This window comes from Micropterus salmoides, unplaced genomic scaffold (genome assembly GCF_014851395.1).
Source record: "Micropterus salmoides isolate LMB-PRFRI ecotype aquatic unplaced genomic scaffold, ASM1485139v1 Ms_hic_scaffold_21, whole genome shotgun sequence".
NCBI classification, from domain to species: domain Eukaryota; kingdom Metazoa; phylum Chordata; class Actinopteri; order Centrarchiformes; family Centrarchidae; genus Micropterus; species Micropterus salmoides.
This window is the reverse complement of record NW_024041262.1, coordinates 18832035-18841194: the sequence shown is the minus strand read 5'-3', so window position 1 is coordinate 18841194 and position 9160 is coordinate 18832035. Positions and strand designations below refer to the sequence as shown.

The 9160-nt window shown below is 41.0% G+C and overlaps 1 protein-coding gene across 2 annotated transcripts in view; it reads left to right on the top strand.

Annotated features, from left to right (window-relative positions):
* The first annotated feature begins 1174 nt into the window (after positions 1-1174).
* LOC119916407 (inactive ubiquitin carboxyl-terminal hydrolase 54-like) overlaps positions 1175-9160 on the top strand; it is a 45370-nt gene continuing 37384 nt past the window's right edge. The window contains exon 1 of one of the 2 annotated variants that reach the window (XM_038736404.1): positions 1175-1326. The gene's annotated coding sequence lies outside the window, so the exon portion shown is untranslated. The remainder of the gene's footprint in view (positions 1327-9160) is intronic. The other variant, XM_038736406.1, reaches the window with a different exon arrangement.

Below are 9160 nucleotides of genomic sequence, written 5' to 3'. Positions count from 1 at the left end.
TTATTCAATCGTTTTTGCCACACCAATTGCATTATGTTCAGCTTTTATGCTCGCTTTTATTTTGAAATGTGCTGCGACCTATGGCTGCGACACGGTTTTACCGTAATGCCTGGAAAAAACACGCATCGCAAAACAGCGCGAGGGCTGGCTTGACTCTCGCTTTCGAAGGGGAGGCTGGCTTGACTGCAGTATTATTTGAAGCCTTGGCCATGTTTAACATGAACATTTGACATTATAACATAATCGAAATGCCAGAAAATATGAAAAAAGCATAATATACATACATATACAGATACATTCCATCTGCCTTTTATTACATGTCATCATCCCCATTCCTTCCCTTCTTTATACTGTCACTCTATATATCCAATAAAAAAATCAAATCAAAATCAAAAATACGAAAAAAAATAAAAGTGATAACTTGTGGTCATTGCCGGCACTCAATAAGTTATATAACTTAAAGAAAAGGTTTGATATTTTGGGAAATAAAATTTTGCTTTCTTGATGTGACAGCTAGATGAGAAGGCTGATACCAATCTCATGGACTGGTTAGCTTAGCCTAGCATAAAGACTGGAACAGCTAGCCTGACCAAAGGTAACACCAGCACATGTAAAGCTCACTAACTAATACTTTTTTCTTAATCATTTTATCTGTACAAAAAGCGTAAAAAGAACAGACATGAAAGTGCTAACTTATCTTCTCACCTACTTCTTGGCAAGAAAGTGAATTTTGTATTTCCCAAATTATGTATTTCTGTAAATGCCTTGCTGCTTGGTTGCATGTTACTAATGTCATTTTCTCTCAGTTACAGTGGCATTAAAAATCACAGCCAAACTCAACAATGTCCCCATGACCTCTCTCACCTGCTCTATGAATAGCACTGTGTTCAGGCTGTGACTGTAAACTGGAGCTGGCAGGTCTCCAGTGGACACACTCAGACATATGTCCTCTACATGCTGCTAACAGCAGGTTGACAGTGGAGGTGTGTGCATTTAAGAGAGTGACACAAAAAGAGAGACAAACAGGTAGGGCCACACGGTCAGCATAGGCCTACGGGATGACATCATCACCATCCTCTCGCTCTCTTTGCCTCGTGCCCAGAAGGGGGCGGCATCGGGCTGAGCAAAGCGCAAGATTAAAAACCGCTACGTCACACACCACCGGAGAGCTGGAGGATGGCACGCTATCGCGAGAGCGGCATGCCGCCACCGCAACGCTCTGATGGCGCTGGTGGGGGCTGGATGCGCCCACGGCTCGCCCTCTCTCCTCGCTCTCACACGGTACGACACGCGATCGGACGTAGACTGGCGGCGACAGCAGCCGGGGTGAGTAAAAACCTGCACACTGCGCACTGCATGGGCTCCATCACAGAGAGGCCGGGGGGACACGCTTGAAACCGCACCAGGCAGAATATAGGCTACCATCAGTAGGTGTGTGTGTCTGCGTGTGTCTTTCTGTGTATGTGTGTGTGTGTGTGTGTGTGTGTGTGTGCGCGTGTGTGTGTTTTTATGAGGGGCAGTCAGCGTGTCAGCCAGATGTGAGCCTCAACAGATGTGTTCTCGTGACAGTCTCAGAGGATGGCTGTCATCTTTTTCTCCCATCATCTGTCTCCCATCATTGTCATCATCACTCTCATCAGCAGCACAAGCGGCGTCTTTTTCCTCGTGCAGGGTTTCCCCTCCTCAACATTGCTTTTGTATCTTGTCAGTTTTAGTGTTTTATTTTAAGGAGGTCTTGGGTCGGTAATTCCCCTCTACGCAGCAACTCTCTCTAGTTCTGCACACTGGTTGCTGCTGTAGCCTAAGGGACAACAGCATCCTTTCACCTCAACTTCCGACAGCCCGGGTTCGTTTTCCCACAGTTACAGGTGTTCCGGCCGTCCCATCCAGCCTGTCAGGTAGGCTACATAGGCTACCCCTATCCTGTGCTCGTGGCTCCTGTCCTCCTACTGCGTGTTTGGAGCGGAGCGGAGTTTTGGTGGACTGTTAGGCTACAATGTGTGGACTTGTTGATGGATGGCCGGGAGAATGCAGCCTTTTACGGATTCACGCTGCCCTGTCATCGCTCCCGGGGGCCGCTATTGATTTAACGTTGCGGTTTCGATCCGCGTGATTGATGTCTTTGGCCCCTCATCGGGACCCGCATCACCGTCAGCCTAGTGCCGTCACATTAGCGATGGTGACACAGCCCTCTGCTGCCCGCCTCACGCGCGCTCACACACGTGAATACTTGGAGAAAAAAGGGAAATAGGCTTTTGGCCATCCCCTCATTATCCTAATCGACATCATTAAGCAGGAGCACATAGCATGCTTGTTTTGTTTAGGAGAGGGTGTTAGGACAATGCACTGACTTTGTGTGTGTGTCCTTAAGGCTTACTATAAACTTATCCATTACTACACGTGCCTAAACCTATAAGCCCCAGAGTCTGACCCCAACCCCAAACCAAGTGTTAACCTTGCAGAGATCATATCTCCAGATGGGAGATGAACAGTGGCTTGTTGAACAGGCGCTATGTCCCCACAACATGAGGAAAGCAATCCCCACACACATGAGGACACGCACAGCTAAAGCAGCATCATCATCCTCTAAAGTGAGCTAAAATGTCTCCTTGACATTTAAGTTGGACTTATCATCAGTTGTTTTGGAGATGAAACACTCTGGAAGGGAGTTCATTTTTGCCTTGTGTTTTTTTCTTGTGTTTGTACTTTTCATGCTATATGGTTAAGGTAAGTATTGCTGCCTGCAAGTGTGCAGTACACCCACTCACCCTGTTTCATCTTAAAAACACCCTCTTAATGTCCTTATTTGTACTTCATTTAATATGACATGTCCTTATATGTACTGTTGTTTCCATATTTTATAACCTCGCTTTGGTACAATATTCTTGTCCTACAGCCTTTTTTACTGTTTGTGTATGGGGATGTCCCGGATGGAAAACTCATATAGCCTACCTTTTAGCTAGAAAAGAGTTTGCCCCAAGTTAAACACACTGCCACCAAAGCTTCTCTCTTCCCTCTCAGAACGACTTTCTTTCCACCAACCTAATTTCACTCATACCAATCAGAAAGATTTATGGGATGTTATGTAACACTGGTGGACAATAGGGAAACTTGACACCTGATGAGGAACATCCTCAGAGCTGAGTATGAAGATGTGCTCAGGATTTAACTTAGGGTCTTGGGTCTATTTTTATTTATTTATTTTTTGTTAAATCAGACTATGGATTGTTTGGATTTTATATGATGTAGACCAGTTTATTTGTTGAATTTCAGAGATATCTGCTGAAAATAATCCCTCCCTCCCCCCAAACACACAGCCTCAGTGAGAACCACGTAATCATCCTGCACGTGTGGGCAAATGTGTTGATCTTTGAGAAACCATCAGTCTCAAGGGCTCATTGACTTATCGCATGTGTTTGCAGACAAACCATCATGAAACAATTTAGAAGATAAGTCTGTTCAATTCATTTAAATTCTACTTAAATTGACTTAATTGGTTTAAATCCCCAGATTAGTCCTTTAGACGTGCTCATGTGTGAATGATGCAGGCTTCCCGGTTTCCCAGGACATTCATCTATTGTTGACGTTTCAGTTTTAAGTGTTCCTGCCTCAGCGGTCAAGGTTGGGTCCACATGCATAAGAGGGTTGAGGTATAAAGAAGAGCAGAATAAGTCACTGCAGAGGATGAAGAAGGAGGAGAGGAAAAGAAAGGCACACACGTATGTTTCCTTTGACCTTTAACATCCGCTAAAGTGCTCTTTCTCTCCTTTTCCCATAACCGCTCCTCTTTGACATGTGGTTGTTTATTCAGTCTAATGTTCCACCTATCATTCTCCTCTTCTCTCCTTCACACTCACCAGTTCTCCTCTTGTCTTTTTTCCTGTACTATACTCTCCTTTTTTTCTTTCCTTTCCATTCCCCTTACCAACTCTGCTACTCTTCTCCCCTGTTCTCCTCTCACCTACCTGTCTCTTGATCACCCTAAAACCCTGTTTCTCCTCCACTCCTATCTCTCTATACTCTGACTTAAATTGTAAAAACTTCACATGATTCCCAGCATGCATTGTAAATAAAAATGGTTATGTAATAGTCTACATATTAAATATTCACCCCTCTTTATATTTTCTATGACTGTAATAGGATTTGTTGTGCACATGTGCCACGGTGATAATGGGTTGCATCTAGGTTATAGCGGGTGTGTGTGTGTGTGTGTTTGTGCATGTACATGCGATTACGTGTGTGTTTTCATATATACTTTACTGTAATAGTTCAGAGTCTGAGCTAGAGATAACCTTGAATCTTGCAAAAAAAACCAGTTCCCACTCTCGCTAATTATGCTCACACATGCAGCTGCACGTGTGCCTACTGTATGTTCATGCACACACACTCAAAACACACACATTATGTATAACTTCTCTTTAGAGAAAGTGGGAAAGAGGAGGAGAAAAAGAAGCACAGAGGGGAGGATGAACTCTGGGCTCTCCCTATTGTCAACTAAGGCTATTTGAAGTTACAAATAACCCAGTTACAGGGAAACCACTGTGCGTGCGTGTGTGTGTATGTATGTGTGTTTGTGTGTGTGTGTGTGAACACATGCATGTGAAGTGAAGTTTTTGGGAAACGGAAAAGGAAAGAGACAGAGATGAATGGGGAAAGAAGTGGAGAGAGTGAATGAGAATGGAAAACAGAGGTCAGTGGAAGAAAGTGAGAGACAGAGAGCAGGAATGAAGTGAATGGGAGGGAGAGAGGAAAGTGCAGCCAAAGGAGACAGAAAGAGAGCTCAGAGATTATGCAAGAAAAGATCAAGACTTCTCTCTTTTACAGGGATATATAAATATACTTCTCGCCTTTATGTTTGCTCGAGTGGGAGGGAGACAGCGTGAGAGACGGACTATTGTCCTCAGGGATAGTATCAGCTCTTTGTTCAGTTTGCATGACACTGGTGTCACTGTCACCAAGCCACACTAACTCACAGCAGAGAGAGAGAGAGAAAGATATAGAAACAGTAAATTCAAGTTACACAAAACAGTGTATTTAACAGCAATTTATTTCCATACATCTCAGTTTTTGAATTTGAAATGTTTTCCCCTCAGCTGAAAGGAATAAATGTGATTATAAAATGGAAAATGAGCAAATTTGGTTAATGAGACTTGAACAAGGTGCTGATTTGTTGTATTGTTGTTCAAAAATGTGATGAAAACAAAGAAATATTTCTTTCTGGGAGGTCATATATTACATGTTGGACATACACATTATGGCCAAAAGTATATATACTACTATATATACTTTTTTGGAATTCTGTTGGCTGGTCTGTTTTTCATGGTTTGGCCTTGGCCCCTTACTTCCATTTCCAAATGGAAACTTTGATGTTACAGCATACAATGAAGTTCATTCTTGACCTTGGGAACAGAAAAACAATCTCACATTTTGATTAGAACATCTACAATTCCACGACAACTTGTGTGATACAATCAAAAGCTATTTTGATATTTTAGGTAAAAGTGTGCTTCCAACTTAGAAACAACAGTTTCTCTTGACTCTTTCCTGTTCCAACATGACAGTGCCCTCACACACAAGTGAGGGCCTTAAATGAATGGTTTTCCCAATTGGTGTGGAAAAACTCAACTGGCCTGTCCTGCTCTCAACCCAATTCAACACCTTTGGGATGAAATGAAATGCTGACTGTGAGCCAGGCCTTGTCCCCCAACGGCAGTGCCAGACCTCACTAATGTTCTTCAGGCTGAATGAGAACAAACTGCAGCCAGGTTCTAAAACCTGGAAGCCTGAATTCCTTTTTAGGTGTAATGGTCTGGTGTCCACTTAATTTGCTTGGGTGTTCACATACATTTGGCCGTGTAGTTTATCTTGGACCAGTGGTTCCGAACCTTAGGACTTGGGAACTCCCAAAGGGTTGCAAGATAAATCAATAAAAAACAAGATAGGAAATTAAATGAAATGAAAAAACAGTCTTTCTGCACCACAAATTATGTTTATTTAACTTTATCTACCTTTTCAGGCCTTTTAAAACTCCTAGTAAAACAGTCTATTTGGTTTAGCAGCTCTCAATTCATAGACATAGGCAACTTCTGATAAGGAGTCACATTTAGACATTGCTTTGCTTTGAAAGATCCCAAGTCAAAAGGTTGGGACCCACTGTTTTAGACAAATATTGGTACCCCAATATTCCCATCCTGACTTATGGAATACGTTTTGTTCTGTTGCCAGTTCAAATGAGTATAAGTTCTATTCAAGACTTGAGAAATCTCGGGGAGTAATGTTACCACCATTTGGTCCAGGAGCTTCACCTGGATGATGGTTGGTTCAAGGCTTATTTTAGGATAAGTTGGGAACAGTTTGACAATCTGCTGTCATTTGTCAGACCTAGCATCTCAAAAATGACCACTAACTACAGGGAGTCCATTGGTCCTGCAAAGCAGCATTTGCTTATGTTTGTTTTAACAGCAATGTTATATTTTGGGTTTAGGCCTAGTCTATAACTTTGTTAGCTCAACGTCACGATGATAATGTTGATAAAAGAGAGCTAATTTTGGCGTAACCCAAACCATGACTGTATGATATGAGTTAACTATTAGTACAGTTTAAATTAATGAAACTGTTAGTAAAATCATATAGCTCCGGGTATCCAGCAACACCCACCACTAGTTTGTCCTCCTCTACTGTCATCGGACAGTGGGGAAAAAACGGAAATGCCATCGGGCGCTTTTCTGCTCAGGCCTCCAACTGGAAAAAGGTACCTCTCACTGCAAAAACTGCAGTCTGTCTGATCACTACTCTAGGACACAGTTTGATTTTAAGAGGATGAAAGAGGAACAGTTGAATTAAATCAATATTGTGTGTTGCAAATGTCACAACAGTGGTAAGATTTGTCATAGCAGAAAGAATATTAGCAGGTATAAAAGGGTAAAAGTAGTGTTAGTATTTGCAGCTCTAGTAGTTGTAGTTGTAGTTGTAGTAGTAGTAATAGAAGTACCAGCACCAGTAGTGGAACCATGAAAACAGCTGTTTGTCCTCAATGCTCCCAGTTGTGCCCTTGCTGGTTCTTATTGATCCACAAGTAATCATCTGCTGTCACGCTGACACACATCCCTCTAGATATAAACTGAAAAAGTAAATTTTAACATCAAAACCTGCCATACACTTAACCTAAAAGAGTCATTTACTTAATATGAATCTGAACCCTAATGTGTCTCCTTAAGTAGTTAAAGAGTCAGGTAAAATATTTTCCCACACCGCTTGGCATCACCTACACGTTCTGTATCTACTTATTCCTGTGATTTGTTGAAGCAATATTAATTTTTTGTGAGTGAAGCACTCTGAGTGACCAGAAAAGAAAGAAACTCACCAAAATCAATACAATCTAATACAACAGCCCTGTATAATAATGCTGCCTTTGTGAAACCTCTTACTTCTTAAAGGATGATGTTGGCAATATTGTTTATTTTTCTTTTCAACAAATCCCATGAAAAGTACAGTTCTGTCGGTATTGGCTGTGTGCTCAGGCAACAAAATGAATTTGGACCCAATAGCAGACTCTCAAGATGGATTGACTTAGTTTGAATAGTTTATTAAACAAAACAAAGAGTAAAACTTATTTGCAATGTTCAACTAGTCCAAACCCAGTTGCCCAACAAACAAAGTAATCTAATAAGCCAAAGTTAAAAGGTAAGGTAAAATGTCTAGGTCTAATGACAAACAAAAGGCAAAAATCCCAAATGATAGGCTGCTGTGAAATGAAACTCCATTAATCCACAAACAAGAACAAAAGGCAGGGTTTTGCAACCAGGCACCGGATGGGACAACATTTGGACGAGACGGTGGAGCTTGCAAGCTTGATTAGCCAAGTGCTTCTGTAATTCATGTTAACTGTGATTTTAACTGGGATGCTAATTTTGGGTAGCAGAAAACAAGCTTAAAACAAAACTTACTTAACAGGAAAAAACTGTCGTCTCCTAATAAGCTTGTTCAACAGCGCTAGTTTAATTTACACAGTGCAGTGGATTCGAATCACTCTATATCCTGATTGACAGGTCACCATGTAGCTACTTGTCAATCACAAGGCAGTCCCGCCCTAAAACATATACTGCTATATTGTCTATTTTCCCCTAAATGGGACCATCATTTACTAAATGAAAATCATGCTGAACTGAAGAAGACTGATTGATATCATAAAGTCATTAGGAAAGTGTTTACTAATGTAATAAATCAGGTGACAAGTAGGGTAATTTTGCCATTATTTTTAATGGAATTGAAATTTTGGCCCCTGCTGGCCGCTAGAGAGAATGCAGATTTAAGGGACTTCTGCATGGCTTCACTTTTCAGAACTGCAGATTACCGCTTGGGTGAAACGCATTAGGGATAATCAGGACAAACCTTAAACAAAGTCAGACACAAATAACTGACACAGACCATTTCAAAATAAAACAGGATACAGGTAAACTCAAACCAAACCCTGACAAGTTCAGTAATTCCCTACCATGTTTGTGGCCCAATCCTATTTGATCCTGGATAAGACATGTAGTTAAAAAGCTGGGCACTGTGTTCTTAGCATATTATTCAAAAATTGATAAATAAATAGTGCATTAGTTAGGGCACTATTTTCAGCAGCGGATAAATCATTTTTGTGTTCTAGTGAGTATTTACAGCTATATGATGGTGTGTGGCGGACTGACTTAAAATAATCTACAGTGCTTGTGTTCATCTGTTAATATAATGTATTTTAATGCATCAACATGACAAACTATAGCCTCAAGACAACATCAGCTTGTATTGCATCGCATCAAAAGAGCTCTGTTTTTCTGGTCACTCTGTATTAAAATCTGCAGTGATTATTTGTAAGAGATGCACCATTAAATAATATACTTTTATACAGTACATCTCTTCATAATTCAATCTCACATACTTGGTAAATTTAGAAAACTTAAGATCATGAGAAGAGCATCAAATACTGTTCTGTGGGTCTGAATAATGCTGGCCTTCAATGATGAACCTGCCAAATGTTGAAGCATATTTCCTCTTACTTCTGAAGTATCTAACAATGCAAATAGTTTTGGTTTTATTGGCTCAGGTTTTAAGATATCTGTCTGATATTTCTGTCTCCACCACGATACAATCGAGGTGAATGGAATTTAGTAAGTTGTGA